This window comes from Amblyomma americanum, chromosome 5, assembly GCF_052857255.1.
Source record: "Amblyomma americanum isolate KBUSLIRL-KWMA chromosome 5, ASM5285725v1, whole genome shotgun sequence".
Classification (NCBI taxonomy): domain Eukaryota; kingdom Metazoa; phylum Arthropoda; class Arachnida; order Ixodida; family Ixodidae; genus Amblyomma; species Amblyomma americanum.
Genome location: NC_135501.1, coordinates 152,165,202 through 152,185,409, shown reverse-complemented (window position 1 = coordinate 152,185,409; position 20,208 = coordinate 152,165,202). Strand labels below are relative to the sequence as shown.

General features: G+C 51.1%; 1 protein-coding gene across 15 annotated transcripts in view; it reads left to right on the top strand.

Annotated features, from left to right (window-relative positions):
- The window catches only part of LOC144132821 (echinoderm microtubule-associated protein-like 2), a 176,879-nt gene that overhangs the window by 57,261 nt on the left and 99,410 nt on the right, over window positions 1-20,208 (top strand). Inside the window, exon 1 of one of the 15 annotated variants that reach the window (XM_077665495.1) lies at window positions 11,220-11,239. The exons of the other annotated variants lie outside the window; for them this stretch is intronic. The gene's annotated coding sequence lies outside the window, so the exon portion shown is untranslated. Of the gene's footprint in view, window positions 1-11,219; window positions 11,240-20,208 lie in introns of those variants that run through there. 15 annotated transcript variants of the gene reach the window in all.

Sequence of the window (20,208 nt, the reverse complement as noted above, 5' to 3'; positions counted from 1 at the left end):
GTTGGTCGTCTGCGCCGATGCGTCCACATCTCTTCTGTGGCGAGGACCGAGATGCCTTGCTGGCCTCATCTATACGGTTTTTTTTTGTTTCGGTTTGTTTGTTTTTCGTTTAAACAAACTGATGCAGTCGCACCTTTCTTCCTCGGTCGTTCCTGTTTCACGCTTTGTGGTGCATCCTCCCCTTCGCCCATTTTCTCGCCTCTTTCTTCCGCGGATAGAACGATGAGCGGTTTTGCGAGTTATAAAAAGCAGGCAGGCAAGCGGCCTGCCGGTCCGTGGTGCCATTGACGTAATAGCCCCTTCCGTCTTGCCGGTAATTGCGGCTGCTATTTTCTTTTTTCTTCGTTTTTTTTCGCTCTTTGCTATGCGTGTTTAACCGCCTATACCGTTGGCGCAGCTAGCTTCTTTTTATTGTTTGGTTTCTGCTCAAGTTTTCTTCATTTCGTCATCTTTGTTTTAGCGACTCATTTCTATTTACCGCTGCGCGGCCCTAAAGGAATCCGCGCGCTAAACTGCGAGTGTGTTCGCGAGCGGCGTTCCTTTTATAGCGGGACCGTTGAATTCTTTCGCAAGTTGGGCTGTTCTAACTGCGCGATCACGGTTTCGGCGAGTCCGAAATTGGATGGAGGGGTGTATATGCCATCAAATATACGGCTCTTGGATGGCCGCATCATATGTGCGGGGCGTTGCTCATAAGCAAGGGGAGGTTGTATAGAGTGCTTCCATCTGCGCTGCAATCCGTTCCTCGAGAGGGGCTACTTGAGGCGCTGTGTAGTTGTTACTCGCCCGGCGTTCTTGCAGCTTGTTGATTCTATGGTCCCGCGTTGGGATGATAACGGTTTATGATTTAGCCGTGGGGCGCTGCACGTTGCGAACCGTCGATTTGTTTTGAAGGAGCCACGGGGGCTATCCATCCTGTGGGCTGGGCGCGGTGCGTTGGCGAATGGTCAGGAAATCAGGTCAGTCGTTGGTTCGCCTCATCGTCGCCACAATTTGGCTATGATGGTAATTTATTTATTTATTTATTTATTTATTTATTTATTTATTTATTTATTTACAGAATACTGCAGACCGAATCGGTCCAAGCAGGAGAGGGTACATACATTTCTTAGTAAGCACTATGCCTTGGAATCAGCAGCAATGGTGAAATTACAATTTGCAACAAGAAAGATATTAACATACATAAACAAGGTTATAAAGCAAATACACTTTGTGAGAGTACATGCCCCAAACACAGGCACATAGACAAAGACATAGACATAGACAATGATAGTTAATGAAGCTTCAGGTGACAAAGCAACACTTCTGTGGGTGGCATTAGGTATGCGGCAGTCGTGGACTCCGGAGTATTTTTGTTTAATCTTCTTGGGTTTTTGTACACAGCCCGTTTGCATTTTTCATACGTCGAAATTCATCCAACGAAAAAAGAAGACCCTCCATACAATAGCGCCGCCCGATTCTCATCATGCCGCGGTTAATCCCCTTTCATCGTCCACCTTCGGCTGTGTCGTGCTATAGTGTCCAGTACATCTCAAGAAAAAAAAAAAGCCTCTTTTGCCGTGCCAAAGGACCCCCATACAGCCAATGGCGTCGGCCGATTCTCATGAACCTGGTAATTCAGGGAGTGGCTGATGAAAGGCGGTAGTCCGCTTCCTTTATTGTTCTGGATAGCCCTGTCCCTGCATTATCACGCCGTTCCCTGAATTGCCACGTCAGCAGATTCATGAGAATGGAAGGGGTCCTTTTGATAGGGTAGAAGGCGCTTTTTTCTTGAGTTGTATCCGACTGTGCTTTCAGCTATAGCGTGGCGCCGACGAGGTCTAAAATGGGGCGGACGGCGGCCGGGGAAGAAAAAAAACATGCGCCCGCTTTTGTTCGTTAAACGGTGATCACTTTTTCCTCGCCTTTTTCCCGATATAGCAAGCCTGGCGAAGAAACCGTATAAATGCGTTCGACAAAACTGCATGTGCTTGGGCTTTTTCGCTCTCATCACCGAAATTTCCGTTTTTTTTTTTTAATCAAGAGTGCGTGTGTCGGTGAAAGAAGCCCGAGTCGAGGCTGGAATGCAGTTTCTCAGGCGAACAGTGCCCGAGATGCTGTGCATACAGCATACACGGCGTGAAGAGTGAAAGTAGGCAGGAAGCTATCCTATTGTCTCTCGACGGCCGAGGCGCTAATAGGATTCCGTTCGTTACTATGGGGGCCCTTATCGTCGCTCGAGCCAGTGCATGTGCCGGGGGGGCCGGCTCGGCGAGGAAGTGAATTTGGGCAGCGGCGGCCCGTTATAATAACGAAGGCTGCTTATACCGATAACAATCGACTTCCTGTTCCGGTCTGCGCGTTCATCCGCGAACACTTTTCTTCCCTTCCTTTGCTCGCATGAGTGGGCAGATAGACCGATGCAGGGGGACGGCGAAAGTGGTTATTGGCGCGGTGGGATGTCGTCGGCCCGATTTTACCTTCTTTTTTGTTTTGTTTTTGCGTCCACGTAGAGACACGGTGGCAATTGCTTCCCCCGCCCTCGTGGGTTACAGGTGGTGGTGTCGTTGCCTTTTCGCCGCCCATGCAAGGCTGTCGCGAATCCGTTGTATTAGGTACGTTTGTCACCCGCCGCGGTGGCTCAGTGGTTAGGCGCTCGACTACTGATCCGGAGTTCCCGGGTTCGAACCCGACCGCGGCGGCTGCGTTTTTATGGAGGAAAAACGCTAAGGCGCCCGTGTGCTGTGCGATGTCAGTGCACGTTAAAGATCCCCAGGTGGTCGAAATTATTCCGGAGCCCTCCACTACGGCACCTCTTTCTTCCTTTCTTTCACTCCCTCCTTTATCCCTTCCCTTACGACGCGGTTCAGGTGTCCAACGATATATGAGACAGATACTGCGCCATTTCCTTTCCCCCCCCCCCCAAAAAAAAAAAAAAAACAATTAGGTACGTTTGACGCGTGTCAGGTCAGTGCAATTGGCAACCGCTTGTATTAATTAAGGTGGTCCTCGTCTGTACCTGCTATCGTGCTGGTTCGCCGGTTTATTTGTCGTCTGCTTTGAACTGTTGCATCAAGCAACGAATATAAGATGGCGCTCCGATCTCCCTCTAAATCGCAGAGTGTTTTTTATGTCGCATGTCTTTTCTCTACGCCTAGGTGGTTGAAAAACTCCCTGCGTAGCTGTTTGCCCTTTCTCAAGTACCACCAATTTTCTCCCCTGTAATAGAGAGCCGTTTGTATATGTGCCGGAGGGTGAAATTCGACACGATGGTTTGCGGGTGTACGGTGGCCGCAGCTGCCAAAGGACAGGGTTAATTGAAGAGGCGTGGGAGAGGAGAGGCCTCTGCCTTGCATGCAGTGGGCGTAGTCAGGCTGTTGGTGATGATCTGGCGGTCGGGGCGTAAAATTTGATGGCGTCACCACTTCTGTGTCACGTTGTCACCTTGCGGGCAGTGGGATTGGCGCACAGCCTCTCGGCCAGTGCGCTCGATCACGTGATCAAGGTAAGCCGCGGAGTCCAGTGAGGCCGAAAATTGGCCATCCTCGATGGAAGGGGTGTGGTCTACCATTCGCGCCTGTCAGGGACCTGCCAGGATCACATTAGTTAAGGCTGGTTATCGCTGCAAAAGCTGTTATTGGAATGCTTCAGTGCTTATCTGCGAGCGCGGTTCGCGATGCCCTTGATTCTTCTGCCGAGCTTACTGTTAATAACAGCTCGTGCAAGGCTGTCGCCTATAGTTTCGCGACGGCGGCTTGTGTGGCGTGACCTTGAGTGGTGGGCGTGTGTGCGGGCAGTTAGAAATTATTCACGCGTCGCGTTGCCTCTCGGAGATTAGGCGTAATCCGGTCCGTTCTGACATATCTTCTCGCGAGAAACGCCGAGCTGTTGCGCTTGAGATCATTTGCTCCTGTCGCCGTATACGTATGTCGAGACTGCAGTGTTAATTTATACGTAGGCTTTCGAAGATTCCTTCGGGTGTCAGATGTGAGAGAATCACCTTGTTCGGCGTCTAGTTAAGCTGCCAGCTTACCTTCGGCCTGTCGCACCTAGGCCAGAATGGTCAGCCAGTTGTACCGATCCCAGCCAGACACGCCAATGGCAGTGTGGATGGTGAGGGAAGTAAGGGAATTGCTAGGCGACCAGGCATTTGCCGGAAGAGGCGGTGTTCTAAGCTTATAAAACCGTTTATTACTCGAGTGGCTCCAATTTCGCGGCGTCTATAGAACGTCGCGCCTCCTGCGGTGAAGAAGATGAACTCCACAAGAGGCTGGTGGGCGCTTACGCTCGTGTTTCGCCACAGTCGACCTGTGTCGGCCTGCTTGTTCGTTATCGAAAGCGCGTTTTCGAGCTGTTTCGGTGGTGTGTTGTAGGCTCACGCGGAAACCTGCTGGCTGGATTTTGAGCGGTACATCATAGTTTCGTAATATGTCGGCAGCACTCGTTATTTTATCCAGAGCTATTAAAATCGTTACCGTTTCGGACCTTTTCGTATGCAGACACTTCGTGTTTAGAGGCCTCTATGACCGGCACTCTATAGCACATTCCTAACACCCGATCAGCACACAGTGGACGTTGTAGAGTTTTGGAGGTCTGCACATTGTCCACGTCCCCTTGTGGCATTGACACGGAATTCATCTTGGTTGCTCCACGCAACATTGTTCTATAGTCGGATACAACTCAAGAATGAAGCTGCTTTTATCCGTAAAAGGACCCCCTTCCAGCCAATGGCGTCGGCCTATTCTCATGACCATGCTAGTATTACAAGGCGGAGAGTGGTAGATGAAAAGCTGTAATCATTTCCCTCAATCGCCGGGGATAGACCCCTCTCTTCCAATTGTGGCGCCGCTGCTTGCATTGTCACGCAAGCAGGGTACATGATAACCGGCCGACGCCATTGGCTGGAAGGAGGGCCTTTAACGGGGGAAAAGCCGCTGCGTTCTTGAGTTGTACCCGACTATATAGTAACCTTGGCTCCACGGGCGCCCTCGAGTTGAGCGCGCCGTGCGTAGGTTGCTCGTACGATCCATCCATTCACCCATCCATGCTGCAATTTGCCCGGCGTATACAGTATACACGGTTCCCGTGTTTGGAACCGCCTCTTCGCAACTGCTCCATACAATTCAACAACACTGCCGGGCTGCTGACTGAGGTGTGTTTACGTGAACTCAAGGCCTTCCCCGCCTGCACAATGGCGGCGTTGAAGAATGGGCCGGCGCCTCGTCGTCCCTCAGTGCAGCAGCAGCAGCTACGGCGACAAGGAGCTTCCGTTTCCGGTATACTCTAGCCTTGCGGCAGGTGCGTGAAAAGCGTCGTCTGCTCGCTTGAGCGCGCCCGGGCGCGCTGCGCTGAAAGCCCGGCCTTCCATAATACACTGCTCGCAGTCGAGACTTCCCAAAACGAAAGTGGCATGCAGGCATAGTACGTATAACAGGGTCGACGTGCGTTCGTCGAGTGGCCAGTGTGCGCATGCGCGACAGCGGCGCTTTGTAGTCTTCTGCTCTGTGCGCCGCTTGCAAGGGGAAGAGCGCGGCAAGCGGGCAGGCGGAGTGTGGTTTCGGTTTTTGTTTTGGTGCCAAGGTCGGCCAGGTCGTCGAGCGCTATGCGCCGCACGCGCTGGCGCGTGGTCCCCCCTCAGAAAGAAAGGGTCGCGTAGGTTGGGGGTCACCACGCGTGGTGGGGCGCCGCTGTATACGCGCTGCTCGTTCCTCTTGTGTGTGTGTGCTTTGTGTTGCGTGTGGAGTCTTAAAAAGGAAAGGCGGGAGGACGCGGTTGGGGTTCGGCTTGGCTCGGCTCGATTCCACTCTTTTTTGTTCGTTTCGCCTGGCTCGGCTTGTGTGTAGTGGCCACTGATGAGTGGAGGTCTTCGAGTTGCGGAAATCCGCCTCGCAGTGTGCGGCCACCTTTTCTTCGGCGGACCTGTTTCGGGGTCTCGCAGAGCAGGATGAAGTTCGCCCTGCGAACAGCAGACAAGCAGGAATTCGATGATGCAGAAGCCGCGGTCGTTCCTCGAGGTCCGTTTAATATGTTCGCTGAGGATGGCGGAAGAGCTTTGGGACTCCGCAAGGTTTGGACGTATCCTGCGGAGAGTTTCGGAACAGCAGCTACACGACTAAAAAGCTCTGCTTGAAGCCAGGGGTGAGCCAGATATACTTTTGCATTTTTTGCTGGGATGTCTCACCAGGCATAGCCGCGGACAATATATACTACAGCGTTCCTGTACGTATACAGGAATGCCCGTATATGCAGGCATCGTACCCTTCTTGCTAGTGTAGATAAAGCAGCCCATGAAGTTAAAACTCTGGCAATGCATTGACAACATCGAAGGGAAACGCACAATGTTCCTAGCGGAAAGAGAAAAGTATTTGGCGAGACTGTGGCTGCACGTCTTCGTCGCCTCGGAAGTGGTTCACTTTACAGACCTCTCGTCCTTCGCATAGACCCCGCCCCGTTTCATTATTTATTTATTATTTGCTTGCCAAGTTATGCTAGAGCTCACGATGCAGGTGTGAGACCGTCACAAATTCCCCCTCCTATATTTGCCCGCAAATGCTGCTCAGCGCGATTTTAAATGTCAGAGGTGTAGCTTCACGACTCTTTGTCCAATTACCTACCTTCCGGGATCCCAGTGGCGTCTCATACGCAACCCCGTCCCCATCGCGCGATGTGGAGCCCCTACAGTTCGATGACGATCTTAGTACGTATGAAGGAATCTTAAATGATTACAAATTAGGCAGAGCGGTACTCCCAAAAGCGTATCAGCAGCTCACCAAAAGCGAAGAGGGTGTGTGGCGTAAGCTACAAACCGGAGTATTCCCAAACCTCCAGCTTCATAGCAAGTGGCACCCGGCGATTTTCAGCCCCAGGTGCAAGCGTTGCGAGGGCGTCGCGGACACGATCCATATGATATGGACTTGTCCTAACAGCTTTGGAGTAGCTGACGGAACAAACGAGTCATGGGAGGCACTGCTTCTCGAACTGGAAGAACAGGGACAACGCCAAGTCATCCGTCTCGCCCTTGCCGCTGCTGAGACCCTGGAGATCCCGGCCGACGGCTGAGGAGGAGGAGGACATGGCTGGGACCGAGCTGCGCCTCCGATACCCATCATCCTTTTGACGGGTGCTTATAAATGTTATCTCTCTCTCTCTCTCTCTCTCTCTCTCTCTCTCCTTGTGCAATAGCGGGCGCTGGTTGAATATATCGGTACACAAGTCCCAGTCCACGTACCAGCAACATATCCCGAAAGTTCTCCGATATGACATACTATACGCCCGCGTACACAGCGGGTACACCGTTAGAACCATGGCTGTCATGCCTCAACAGCTCCCTCTATAAGCGAAGGGAAGAGGGAGAGAGAAGCACGACAAGCAGCGCAAGTTCGTCGTGCAGGTCGATCCTGTTGGCCGGCGGCCTCGCGGCATATATATACGCATATACGTAAAGGCTAGGAAGGTCCGGCGTTTTTCAATCTGCCAAAGAAGCAGGCACTCCCATGGCCGTAGGCAGGGCCCCGCAGTCGAGGTCGCGCGTCGTTGCTTCTTCGAACGCATCGAAAGCTGTGCGGCTCGAATATGCATAAGCAGAGAGTGTGAACACACGCGGTCTTCTCACGGTGGAACGCGAGTGAACTGAAACGCGCGAGAATACGTGTGTGTGCGCGGTATTCAAATGAACGCCGAAGGACGCTCGCGGACTCGGGGAATGAGACGAGGCTCGTGATCGCATTGTTTGGAGGAGGCGTCGTCGCTGGCGTCTTTCTCCAGCCGCCTTCCCGCGGAGGCTGTGCGAGCACGGCCCAGTATCTCTAATTGGCTGCGGCTAATGGCGGGCCGCGGTGTATACAACCGGACGCTTTTTCTCAGCGAAGCGAGCGCTGGTGCGAGTGAAAGTTGTGTGTGTGTGTGTGTGTGTGTGTGTGTGTGTGTGTGTGTGTGTGTGTGTGTGTGTGTGTGTGTGTGTGTGTGTGTGTGTGTGTGTGTGTGTGTGTGTGTGTGTGTGTGTGTGTGTGTGTGTGTGTGTGTGTGTGTGTGTGTGTGTGTGTGTGTGTGTGTGTGTGTGTGTGTGTGTGTGTGTGTGTGTGTGTGTGTGTGTGTGTGTGTGTGTGTGTGTGTGTTTGCATATAGGGTGCGATCGTTGTTCGGCTCGCATCCCTGGGCCAATTAAGGTCAGCGTGTGGTTTCTTACGAGCAAGCGGTGAATTGCATTGGGACCTATAACGCGAGGACGCGGTAGCAGATTATAACAGAGAGCAGTGTTGGGAGATTACACTCTAAGCAGAGAGGAGCAAAAACCCAGTAAGTTGTCTCCTTTAGCAGAGCACACCATTTTACAATAGGGGGTGTGCTAGAGGACAGCTTGCTTCCATTTTTACTCCCATATAGGCATATTCGTGTTTAAGAGTAGAATTGAGTCAAAGTGTTTTGTTTAGACAGCGCAGTTACAGTTCTCTATGGGGCAGACCAAAATGCATGATAATTGCCTGAACAAACAGCTGGGTATTTTTCAGATTTTCTCTCCCATCCGAGGTAAGGTAAAAAGAGTGCACCTCCTCGCTCCAGATCGGAGCGCCATTCTCCGAAGCCCACGTGCATTCCAAGGATGCAGATGGCGCGTTTGCGATATCGCTCATTCCCCTGTAATCATGCACCTCCTGACTATTGAGGCAACGCTGTCTTATGTAGAGGCGAATGTTGGTGCGCAGCTGTGGAAAAGAAAAAGAAATCGTTGGTGTGAGGTTAAACGACTGGACGAGAGTAGAATGGGCCAGGGAACAAATGCGAGTTAATGACATCCTAGTTGAAATCAGGGGGAAGAAATGGGCTTGGGCTGGGCATGTAATGCGAAGGCAGGGATTGTAAGAGAAGGCAAGCGTATAGCATGGGGCGGCACAAAGTCATGTGTGCGGATGACATTGATCAGTTTGCCTGGATGAGGTGGGCCGCAGCTGGCAAAGGACAGGGTTAATTGGAGATACATGGGAGAGGCCTTTGCCCTGCAGTGGTCGTAGTCAGGCTGATGATGATGGTGATGTTGGTAGGAGATTTCGTCTAGGACATACGACGCCCATGCCGTTTATAGCCTCGAGAAAGTTCCGCATACCTGCATGCGGCGATCGTTGTAAAAAAAAAAAAAAGCGCTGACCATGGGGCCTGGAGCAGCCCCACTTTCCTGGTGACCTGCTGCGCCACACCAGGTGACCGGCTCTCTCATTACGCATTGTGTCTCGGTGTACGCGCGACGGTTGCATTGCAGCAGTTTACGGGGGTTCATATATCGACTGTGTACACGGACAGCTAGGCACCACCACCTACAGCAGCAACGTTCGCGAGGAAAAAGGCAGGCCCGCAGTGCTATATACAATGGGGTACAACAATCGGTAAGAGTAGACGAAAAAAAAAAGACGTGGGGGGGGGGGGGGGGGGGGGTTCCAGGAGAGCAGTGTCATATACAGTGCGGAGGCATTCTCTTTCATCCCGCATCTGGGACGGTCGGTCCCAGTATGGCGCCACTGTCCCGCCCACCTCCTGCTTGGGTTCGCGATCTCACTGCCCCGATGGCCCTGTCCCGGTTATAGCCCTACTCTCATTTTGTTTTCTGTCCTTTCTTCGGCTGGGGCGCACTCCTGGGGCTGTGTGTGCAGCTACGCATACATGCTATACGTGCTCAGTCTCTCTTGAACGCTGCCGTGTCGTTTAAGTGAGAGCTTGCCTGTAGAAACTCGTGGGTCGCGAGTGCGCGGGTTCTTTCGTATACCTGTGTACGTGTGTATGTCCTTATAAAAGTTTCTTTAGGCAGTCTGTAGACTGTCTATAGAGTGTCCATAGAGTTTTCTCTGTAAAGTCTGTAAACTTTCTATAGACAAATCCTACAGACTTATGGCCGTACATTTTTACAAAAATTGCTTTAGGCAGTATATAGACTCTCCATAGACTTTTTATCTGTAAAGTCTGTAAACTTTCTATAGGCAAACCCTATAGACTATAGTCTATAGACGACCTACAGACTTACGGCCGTACACTTTTACTAAATTTTCTTGATACAGCCTGCAGACTGTCCATAGTCTTTTGTGTGTAAATTTGATAAACTTTCTATAGACAAGTCCTATAGACTAGTCTATAGGCAATACAAATTTTATATAGTCTATTGACGATCCATAGACTTATGGCCGTACACTTTTAGAATACTTTTTGAATAGACAATCTATAAGCTATGAATAGACAAAAGTGAACATAGGAAGGCAATACAATCTATAACTCCATTGACAGTGTATAGACCATTTTTATACGGGATACAGGGGCGTCCCGCGATTGGTCGGCATGTTGGCTGAAATGGGGCGGTCGGCAATCGTGATTGGCCGGACTATGGCCGTCGGAATCGGCGGAAAACTGAAAAGAAAAAAAAAGCGTTTTCGCCGATTTTGCGACCATCACATGTATCTTTGCACTTCAATTTACTGGTTCGAAAAAAAAAATCTCGTTGATTCCTCGCGTATCGTTGAGATTTTCCGAGGCGCTAATGGTCTAGACTGAATAGTTATTTAAACGTTTGGCCCATGATAAGCCGACAGAGAAATATTCTTCTAATCGTGCCATCATTCCTTCGTTCCTTACATCTCCTATGTGCGCTGTGGCCAGTGACGCATTGAACCCTGGCTGTTGCCTCGTGCATGGTGTAGCCTTAGTTGGTTATGCGCTGATAGCCCCCACGTAACTAGCCGACTAACGTTCTCTCGTATACCTCTGTGCAAACGCGCTCATGTATTCGAACCCCCCCATTCAGTCGGCGACCTGCAGCTGCCCGGCTTCCTCTGTGTTTGCGCAGTTATGTGGGGCGACGGTGTATGCAGTAGGCAGCAGGGGCGGCTCGTGGTGGGCAGAGCGCCGTGCGCGTTCCCGCAGTACTGTGCCCGCCTCCATGTTATGTATATAGCCGCCCATATAGCGCGCGAAAAAACGGCGGGGCGGCCGGGCGCCCGGCGCGCGTGGACGTGCGGGAGACGGTGTCAAGGATCCGCTCCACGCGACCGCCGCCGGCCCCGTGTGCGCGCTCAGACAATGTCACACACACACGCACGCACATTGATTGAGACGGACAGGCATGGGACAAAAGGGCGAGTGCCTCGGCTGCTGAGCGGCCCGCGTTCGGGGCGCAGTGCATTTCCACCCGACTGGTTCAGAGCTGAAGCATGTCGCCCCGTCTATAGCGGCTCCTTCTGACGGTCCGTGCCGCCATTTCTAACGTGTGGCGCCACCTGTAAGGGTGAGTAGTGAATGGGTTTTATTTGAACTATAGTTTGAACTGAACGTCCTTGCCTCCGCCCCAGCGAGCGGCGATGATTTTTTGGGGAAGGGGGTTGGGTAGAGTCACTCTGCATGGTGCCTGCTCGCCTTGGAAGCCTGTGCAGTAACGGTAAGGGAAAGAGGCCACCAATATACTGGCGTCTGCTCTTAGGTATGATATGTATTGCATAGCTGCCTCTTGCTTTTTTTCACCAGGGAAAATACCGTGTGTTTACGGGGAAGGTGTGGCGTCCCGTCCCCGTACACATCTGTGCCTGTGTTGTGAGCAGGGTTGGGTGAAGCATGATTGGAATCACGTTGCGGTTTTTCACAATAGTCCAGTCCACCGGTCGCGTAGTAAACTATATATATCGAGCAGTACACCAAAGTTTCTGAATGTGTCGCATATTACTGACTCTGCAGGCTGACCGACATATGCGTGGTTATTGTGTTGACAAAGATGCCAGTGTAAGCGAAGCTGCTGAAAACGAAGCATTCACATTACATTCACATTGCAAGCATGGGGTCAGCTGCATGTACACGCAGTGTTCTGCCACTGCCTCACTTCTCGGTGGACACCTCAACTGGACCATGAGGGAAAAGGAATAGAGGAGGAATCGAAAGAGGCCAGAGGTATAAAGGCGCTAGCAGTCGTGGAGGGCCCCAGATAAATTTCGACCACTTGGGTGTTTTTTTTTTTAATTTTTAACGTACACTGACATAGTGCAGCACACGGGCATCTCGCATTTCGCCTCCATCGAAATGCGGCCCCCACAAACCCGCGTCCTCGGGCTCAGCAGCTGCACAAAGCGCCCGACTGTGTACGAGGAGCTCTCCCAGCGACGCTTTCCTTTGCAGCTATACAGTGTATTGCGGGCGCGCCTCTGCGGCCCCGTATTTGGCGCCGGCGACGTGCCTCTCCTCCTCCGCCTTTCCGCCGCTTTTCTGAAATACCGTAGGCACGGTTTCCCCCGTTGTCGCGTGCCTCGTCCCACGCTCCTCTGGAGTCCGATAGCCGCGCACTCATGCGCACGCGGTATGCTCCGCGCCGGCAGAAGTGGAACACACTTGAAGGAGAGCCCGCCGCCGCTCACAGCGAAAGACCTGGATGGGGAGTGGGGGTCTAAAAATGTCAGTCGCCTTCGGGGTACGAAGAGTGATCAGCCCATGTAGCGGATACCCGTGAAACAGTTTGAGATTAATGCCACCTTTAGATACCACTGAAAAAGAACAAATAGCCGCATGCTTGTGGAAAGATTGAGCGGCTTCCTGGCTGAGGGGAGCTTCCACGAAAGAAAAAAAAAAGAAGTGGTCCCTGGACTTTTTAGAGACTCAGTTGCCTCCCTATTGATTTTTCCTTTTGTCTATTCATAGTCCACCGAGTTATTATAGACAATAAAGTAGTATTATACTTAAGGTGTATGGCCATAAATCTCTGTATTGCCTGCAGGTTGTCTATGGGACTTGTATTGTCTGTAGAGTAATCTATAGGCTTTGTCTGTAGCGAGTCGACAGGCTTTATCGACAAATGCCTATGGACACTTGGTGACAGCATGGACCGCAGTTTCACTGTGGCCCGGTGCGTTGACATATATTAGTGTGGGCAAAGAAAAATAAAGAAAAATAATGCAGTACGTTGACAGTGCGAACACTGTGTACCGCATTCGGTCTGCGCCCCCTGCCTTTAACTGCACCCACGGAAACCTGTAAGGCTGGCTAAACTGCTCAACTGCATGAACACCTGCAGGAGAAAGGACGGGGGATGCGTTGTGTTCACGGTGTAAGAATAACATACTCGTGGTTGTGTTCTATATACGTGCGGGCCTGCGCCACTATTCTCGCTGTTTAGCTGCCCTGTTCTCGCCCAAGCTCTACAGTGATTAAACTGTAGCCCAAACCGAGATTTTTTTTCTTTTACATCGCGTACTTAGCATCGTCTGGTTTGGAAGAAGCCGAAGCAAGAGCTACGGCAGTCGTCATGCCGGCTGACCGCAATATGGACAGCTGTGGCTGCCGTCTTCAATTTTTTGACGCGTTTTTTTTTTTTCTCTCGAAGCGCGGTGCCGACGGGGTTTGCGCGACAATCGTTTCGCCATCGCCGTTGCAGTGGTCTTTCGTTTCGAATCGGGAGGGAAGCACTTCCGCCCGAAACGAACAAATGATGGCGATACATTTATCGGTGTTCTTTCTCTTCCGGCCTACGCCGCATCTGAGCGGAAGCATGTCTCGGTTTCACGGACTTTTCGGGCCCGCCGTATCTCACACACTTTCCTTTTTCTAACGAGTGGATATGTTTTTATTTAGATAGAAAATGGCGCTTTAGCCGTCTCATTTCTCGATGGAGACCTTAACCGCGCCATGATGGAATGGAGGAAGGAGGGAGTGAAAGAACAAAGGAAGGAAAAGGTGCCGTAGTGGAGGGCTCCGGAATAATTTCGACCACCTGGGGATCTTTAGCGTTCTCTGACGCAACGCGCAGCGCACGGGCGCCTTTAGCGTTTCGCCTCCACCGAAACGCGGCCGCCGTGGCCGTGTTCGAACCCGGGTCCTCCAGCTCAGTAGCCGAGCGGTCTAACCACTCAGCCACCGAGACGGGTTAGCGGTTAGAATTCGGTTACGTATAGTTTGCTCTTCGCCACAGGGTGGTGTGCAGGGTTTACTAAACTGTCCGGTCGCCCCCGAGCCGGCATCTATCTGCCCTATAGGCTATAGGGGAAATGGAGCATGCCGGGAACATGCGCAGAGGACGAGGACGCAGAACCAGGGCTTTAATTAATACAGCTTGCGCCGTAAAATGGTCCTGCACTCTAAACTGAAAGGAGTTAAAAGTGAGTAATCTGTCCTCTAGTGAAGTCATTTTTATAAAAAGGAGTGCGCTGAAGGACAGCTTAGTCTTTTTTTTTACTCGCTTATAGGAGTATTCGTGTTTAGAGTGTGGCGTCCAATGCGTGGACCCAGTGGCAGGCTAATCGCAGCACCTCAGCTGACCAGGATCTTGTTCGCGTTGTTGTAACGGCGCTTCTCTTTTTTTCTCTCGTTTCTTCGTGCTATCCACTCCTCTGTTTGGGTTGCTCGTTGCGGGAGAAGAGCGCCCGGTCAGCAGAACACGTTCGAATGTGGGGACAGGGTATGTGTCTGCGCGGAACCCGTTGCATATTTTCCCGGATCGTATCATATTTTCTTGAGCTGCACGGTGACAACCTGGTCAGCCATAAAAAAAAAAAAAACAAATGGCAACGGGCTTCTCAGCGTCTCTTCACAAAGCCCATGGAGTGGTGGCAGTCATTCGGGATTTGCTCCTAGCTCAGCTCTTTATATTCTTGTACTTTTTTCTGCCTAAAAATGAGCTTCAGAGCCCCGCGCAGAATTGGGAAGCGTGCTTGGAGCGGATTGCGGTCGCGCCGTCGGCGTTCCTTCAAAGAGAAGTCGTTTTTTTTGTTTTTTTTCCTGGTCGCTGCGCCCGTTATAGACGGGCCATGCTCCACCTTTTCTATTCTTTTTCTTCTTCTTCTTCGCCACATTAGGGGCGGGGACGCTTCTAGCCGTGTGCGACGCAGCCACGGGCATCTCCCCTTTGCGGTCGCCGCTGTGTGTCCATAGCCGGCCGACGAAGAAGTCACGTCCGAACGTGGCCCGTGCACTATTTTTCTCTGTGGGCGCGGCCCCGCCAGAGCGCTCTCATATTTCTCTCCGCTGCGCCTAAAACTGCCCAGAAGCCGGATTTCGGCTCCTCCGAATTCCCGCTTCTCGGGTTGCTTTCTTCGCTAATTCGCTTTGCGTGTGTCCGCGCAATCCGCCCCGCGGTTACGCTTGCTCGGGCTTCCAGCTAAGCGTCGAGTGTATTATACATAACGGTAGATATATACACGACCGCCGCTTTGTGGAAAACGCGCCTCTTTAAGTTGCAGCCTTTCGAGAACTCTTCCCCGACGACAAGGGCGGTGGACTGCGTGGACCGGTGAGGTGTGAGCGGACGGGAAGCGTAAAACGCGAGAATTACGACTGCGCTTTCGGTTCACGGAATGCAACGCATGCACCCAGCTGGATGTATATGCCTGCCTGCGTCTATGTATGCAGGCTTTGTGAAAAGCATACATACAGGGTGTTTCACCGAGAGCTCACATAATTTGTAAAAATGGGCTTTTTGATTTGAAGGGTGGTTTTTTCGCCATAACATTGTCAGCGATGTAGTACATTAGAATGCAGCTAAGACGTGTTAACTAACAGGTGGGGGTGGTGGTGGTAAAACGTTATTTAGCGAGAGAATTCGAGGCCCGCACCCCTCGGGTCTTGCTCGACCCCACCCACGGTCTAAATGTTCATGTGGTGTTGGTCCTTGAGCTATGCGGCCCGGCTGACGGCAGTCTTCTGCCTGACCCGGTCCGCTGACAGGCTGGTTAACTAATATTCAATAGTTTAACTTTTTAACTATTACAGTTAGGCTCCTTAATTACTGAGAGGCATGTAGCGCACCGTAAGTAATATCCATACCAGTTTTCGGGAATTTCGAAAACGCGGTTACCCGGGCCTCGGCGATGTGAGCCAACAAATTTTGGCTATTTCGACGAGTTACGTGCGCTGGAGAGGCTGCTTTGTCTGCAAGCTTTGGGAGAGAGCATGTATTTTGACACGGTGCAGCCAAGATTTGCTGGGCCGCGGCGCGCCGAGGGTAACCGCGTTTTCGAAATTCCAAAAACTGGCATGGATATTACTTACCTTAGGCTACATGCCTCTCAGTAATTAAGGAGCCTAACAGTAATAGTTAAAAAGGTAACTATTGAATATTAGTTAACCAGCCCGGTAGTTTACACGCCTTAGTTTAATAGAACAGATAGAGAACGCGCGTACCCCTCGTACCTTGACACATTTCAGGCGGCTGGATTACTTGCCCACGCCAAAAATATTTTTTCCCCCGCACACTCGTGTAAATTTTGACCGGAATTGTACCCCAGCAGTGAAAACTCTCTGCGGAATATTTGTCGCATGAAATCGTACAGTTAGGATTATCCTGTTCATCAATAGAGTTCGGGAGGATCGAACTGATATTAAAAACAAACTCTCGTTGTGCACGGCATAACAGCAAAGGGGTGATTAGTACGCGAAGGTAATCCGAATTTAGACAATTTCATTCTCGTCCTGGACGCTGCCCGGAACAGATACATGGATCCCCAGTGTTCCGAATGCGCTTTCGAATTACACGTGCAGCATTAAATTTGAATCAGTGCGCCTGCGCGCGCTTGTGTATTTGTGTATATTTCTAAATGCTCGAAAACGCGCCGTGAAATTATTATTTTTTTTTAACGTTCACAGTCGCGGCCGGGTCGTTCTCGTTAATGCGGGGTTCATTCTCACGGCGCAATCACACTGTGCCCACCTCATCAGTTGTGTAGCGTTCTGGTTTTTTTTTCTTTTTTTAGTCCAATCTTCCGCTGTATAGCGCGCGCGCGGCCGACCTCCCGACGTTTCTTGAGAATTGCGACGGTCATTACGGAGATGGCGGCGTTTCGTTCTGTCTGCCCGAGGCCTAGGAAGAAATGAAAGCAAAGGATTTAAAACAACGGCAGTCGTAAATTACGCCTCGCGTACCGCATCACACGGCTGTCAGGCTTTGGGAGAATTTCTTGCTGCGCATATTCGGTGTTTCTCTTTATTTTTTCGTGAGCTGTTAAGTAATCGAATTTTTGACGGCGACGCCTTCCTGCAGTAAAAAGAAAAAAAATAAAACACACAGCTAAGTTCGTTATTCGAAGAACGCGCCACAGCCGCTTCCTTGATTGCGACACAGGGTTTGGACGGGACTGTAATTCGCCCGTGGCAGCTATAGCGCTTGGAGAATATGCAGTGGCGCTTTGGAGACTGCGCCTGTGAAAATAATTTTTTTTTTTTCGTTCGCCTCATTAGCGCCAAGTTGTCTTCTTTCTTTTTCCCGGTAGCGAAGTCGTTCTCGCGACCTCACCCCGCACGGCTCGAAACGCTTCCGAGATGTCGCGCTGTGGATTTGGCAATTTAAAATTTTTGATTTTAGCTTTTTCGAGGATTGCTTGCTAATCTTTGCGTTAAGTAAATGTCGCCACTGGTTTAATACTCGGACGAAACCGCCGTGCGAAGTGTTGGTTAAATGTTTAGAGGAATCCCCCAAGGTGGAGTATATTTGTAATAAGGGAGTAATTACTCATAGGCATTAATCCACCCAAGAACAGCCATACGACTACAAAGGAAAGCTATACAGCCTTCTCAGAAACTTCGTAGTTGAAGAAAAATTCGTCGTGGTCCAGGGTTCGAACCCGGACCACCGAAGTTTATATCTGGATTATGTAATAGCAGGGCGTCTTTTTTCTCGTTAATTTTTAACGGTATGGTTAACTGTGAAACATGTTCGTGTTTCTTGGTATCGTTACCCGTTCGATGTTAGCATTCTTAAGGCTTTGTTCGCTGCTATATACAGCCATGAACGCGTCCTTTTCCGGAAACCGACAGAGAAATCTCCCGTTCTTATTCGCATGCGAGTGCTTTCTAGAACCGGAGCCAATCCGTGCAACAGGAATTGCGAGCGGAGGACGTGACAAACCTGTGAGGCTCTGGGAAATTCCGGTGCATAGGCGGCAGCTTGTCGCCTGCATTCATTGCATCGTGTGAGCTGGCCCCTTACAAAAATTACTTGAGGCAGTCTGTATGGCTGTGGATATTATTCTGTCTGTAACGTCTATAGACTGTCTGTAGACAAATCCTAGAGAATAGTCTATAGGAAATACGTAACGTATGACAGTTTATAGACAATCGATAGATGTATGGCCATACACGTTTATAAGGAAATATCTATAAGAAGGCAATGCAGTCTGTAAGAAGTCTATAGACTGTCTATAGACCAGTTTTATAACGGTAGCCGCCGCGGTGGCTCAGTGGTTATGGCGCTCGATCGGCTGCTGACCGAAAGACGCGGGTTCGATCGCGGCCGCGGCGGTAGCATTTCGATGGCGAATTTCTAGAGGCCCGTGTGCTGTGCGATGTCAGTGCACGTTAACGAACCCCAGGTGGTCGAAATTTCCGGAGCCCTTCACTACGGCGTCTCTCATAGCCTGATTTGCTTTCGGACGTTAAGCTCCCATAAACGAAACCAAAACTTTTATAAGGGCGTGTCTTCCTGCGTAGTATATTTTCAGGTATATGATGGGCCCAGGTGTTGGCGGGAAGTGCAGATGGCGCGAACAGATCCAACGTCATTATCTGGTGCGGTGTTTATGCACGCTAATCGCCTGGAAATACGGGGTTTCGTGAGTTTACCGTTTTGAAGTTAAGTTGGTTTCATTTGTGCCATTTTCGAGACTCGAACATCGGTTGGCGGACCCTGATTCAGGCTTTGACCTTGCGCTATAGTATAACTACGTTGGTCTTTCGGTTACATGTATACGCAGACGCGGACAGAATAGCATGGACCACGCCTCGACGTTCCAACTGCTTCGTCGCGCTGTCTAACTAAATTTAATAGTAATCAATGCTGCCTTTTTGCACAAGCACTCAAACGTTACTTACTTACGTATAAGTATTAAACACTCACTAATATTTCACTGTAGGTAACGCGTCAGAAAGGTTTAACCACAGAATCCCATTCTTCCGGTTATTAACGGGTATTCGGTCATCGTCCACAGCTGTTTGTCTTGCATCGACGGACTCGCACCAGCCTTCGTCGGCAGTGCCAGAAACAGTCTCGTGAGTGAGCTCCAATAATTCCGCGCACCGTATACGCGCGCGCCAGCGGAGCCCGAAAGACGCGCGGCCGCCTTGGCAGATGGGCGGAGTCCTTCCTCGCTCGACACGCACGTGTTTCGCAAATGCGCGCGTAACAAACAAACAAACAAACAAACAAACAAATCTCGGTAAAACAAACTCTTTCGGCTCGCCGTTTATACATTCGACACGGCGTCACTTTCGCGCCGGACGCGGTGCGCTGACGCTGAGCCTGTAGTAGTACTATAGTAGTAGTAGTAGTAGTATAGTACGCGAAGCGCGCCTTTTACGCGGCAGCAAACGAACCGCGAAGGAGCGCAAGGCAAGAGCCCCACCCTCCCCATCCCCAGCCAGCCTTTGCCTTTTTTTCACTCGGTTATGTGTGTCCCTTGTATGGTGGTGGTGGTGGTGGTGTGCGTACACAGCCTTGAACTTCTCGGTGACCCGGCGCCTCTCGCCATGAAGGGCCTCGCTCGAACGATGCTTCCTCCTTTCTCCACTTCCTCTCTGTTTTCTTTCCACCTTGTTTCCTTCTTTCCTTTTCTCTGTGTCCTCTCTGCTCTTAATAACCCGCCGAGAAGACGCCTTTGAGAGGCGCTGCCTGTGTGCGGCCTCGGGGCGTTTAATAATGCTCTCTGCGGGGACAGGTGTGGCCACGCTAGCTGTCCGGTCGCGCTGTCGTGTCCGTGCCTGTGCTGTCTTCCCTCTTTCCTTATTATCTCTCTCTTCAGGCGGCTGCATGTCCCTTGACTTCGTCTCGTCTCTTTCTTCGCGGCATTTTGCGGGGAATTAGAAAAAAAAAAGAAACGGAAGTTGGCAGAGGGTGCCGAAGTTATGAGACGTGGCTTTCAGCAATATGAACTAAACTTAACTAAACACGCGCATACAACGAGGACTCTCTGACAGAAAGCAAGCATAGCACCTTTTGGCGGCAAGGTAGTTCTTTTTTTATTGCGAAGCAATACTACTTTAGGTCGCACTTCAGCCCGTTCCGTGGCGAGGCGGTGGTAGGCACCATTGACCTTTAGCGTGACCTCGCTGCGTGACGTCACACCACGTGACCTAGAGTGACGTCACGCCAGCTGTGTAAAAACGGGGCCCCATCTCACGCCGTCGCGAGGCGAGGCGGTAGCCACCAACGGCGGCCTAACTCCCGCTCCTCTCACCAGGGGCGCTACAGTCGGTGTGACGTCACACCAGCTGTATAAAACAGCTCCGCTCCTC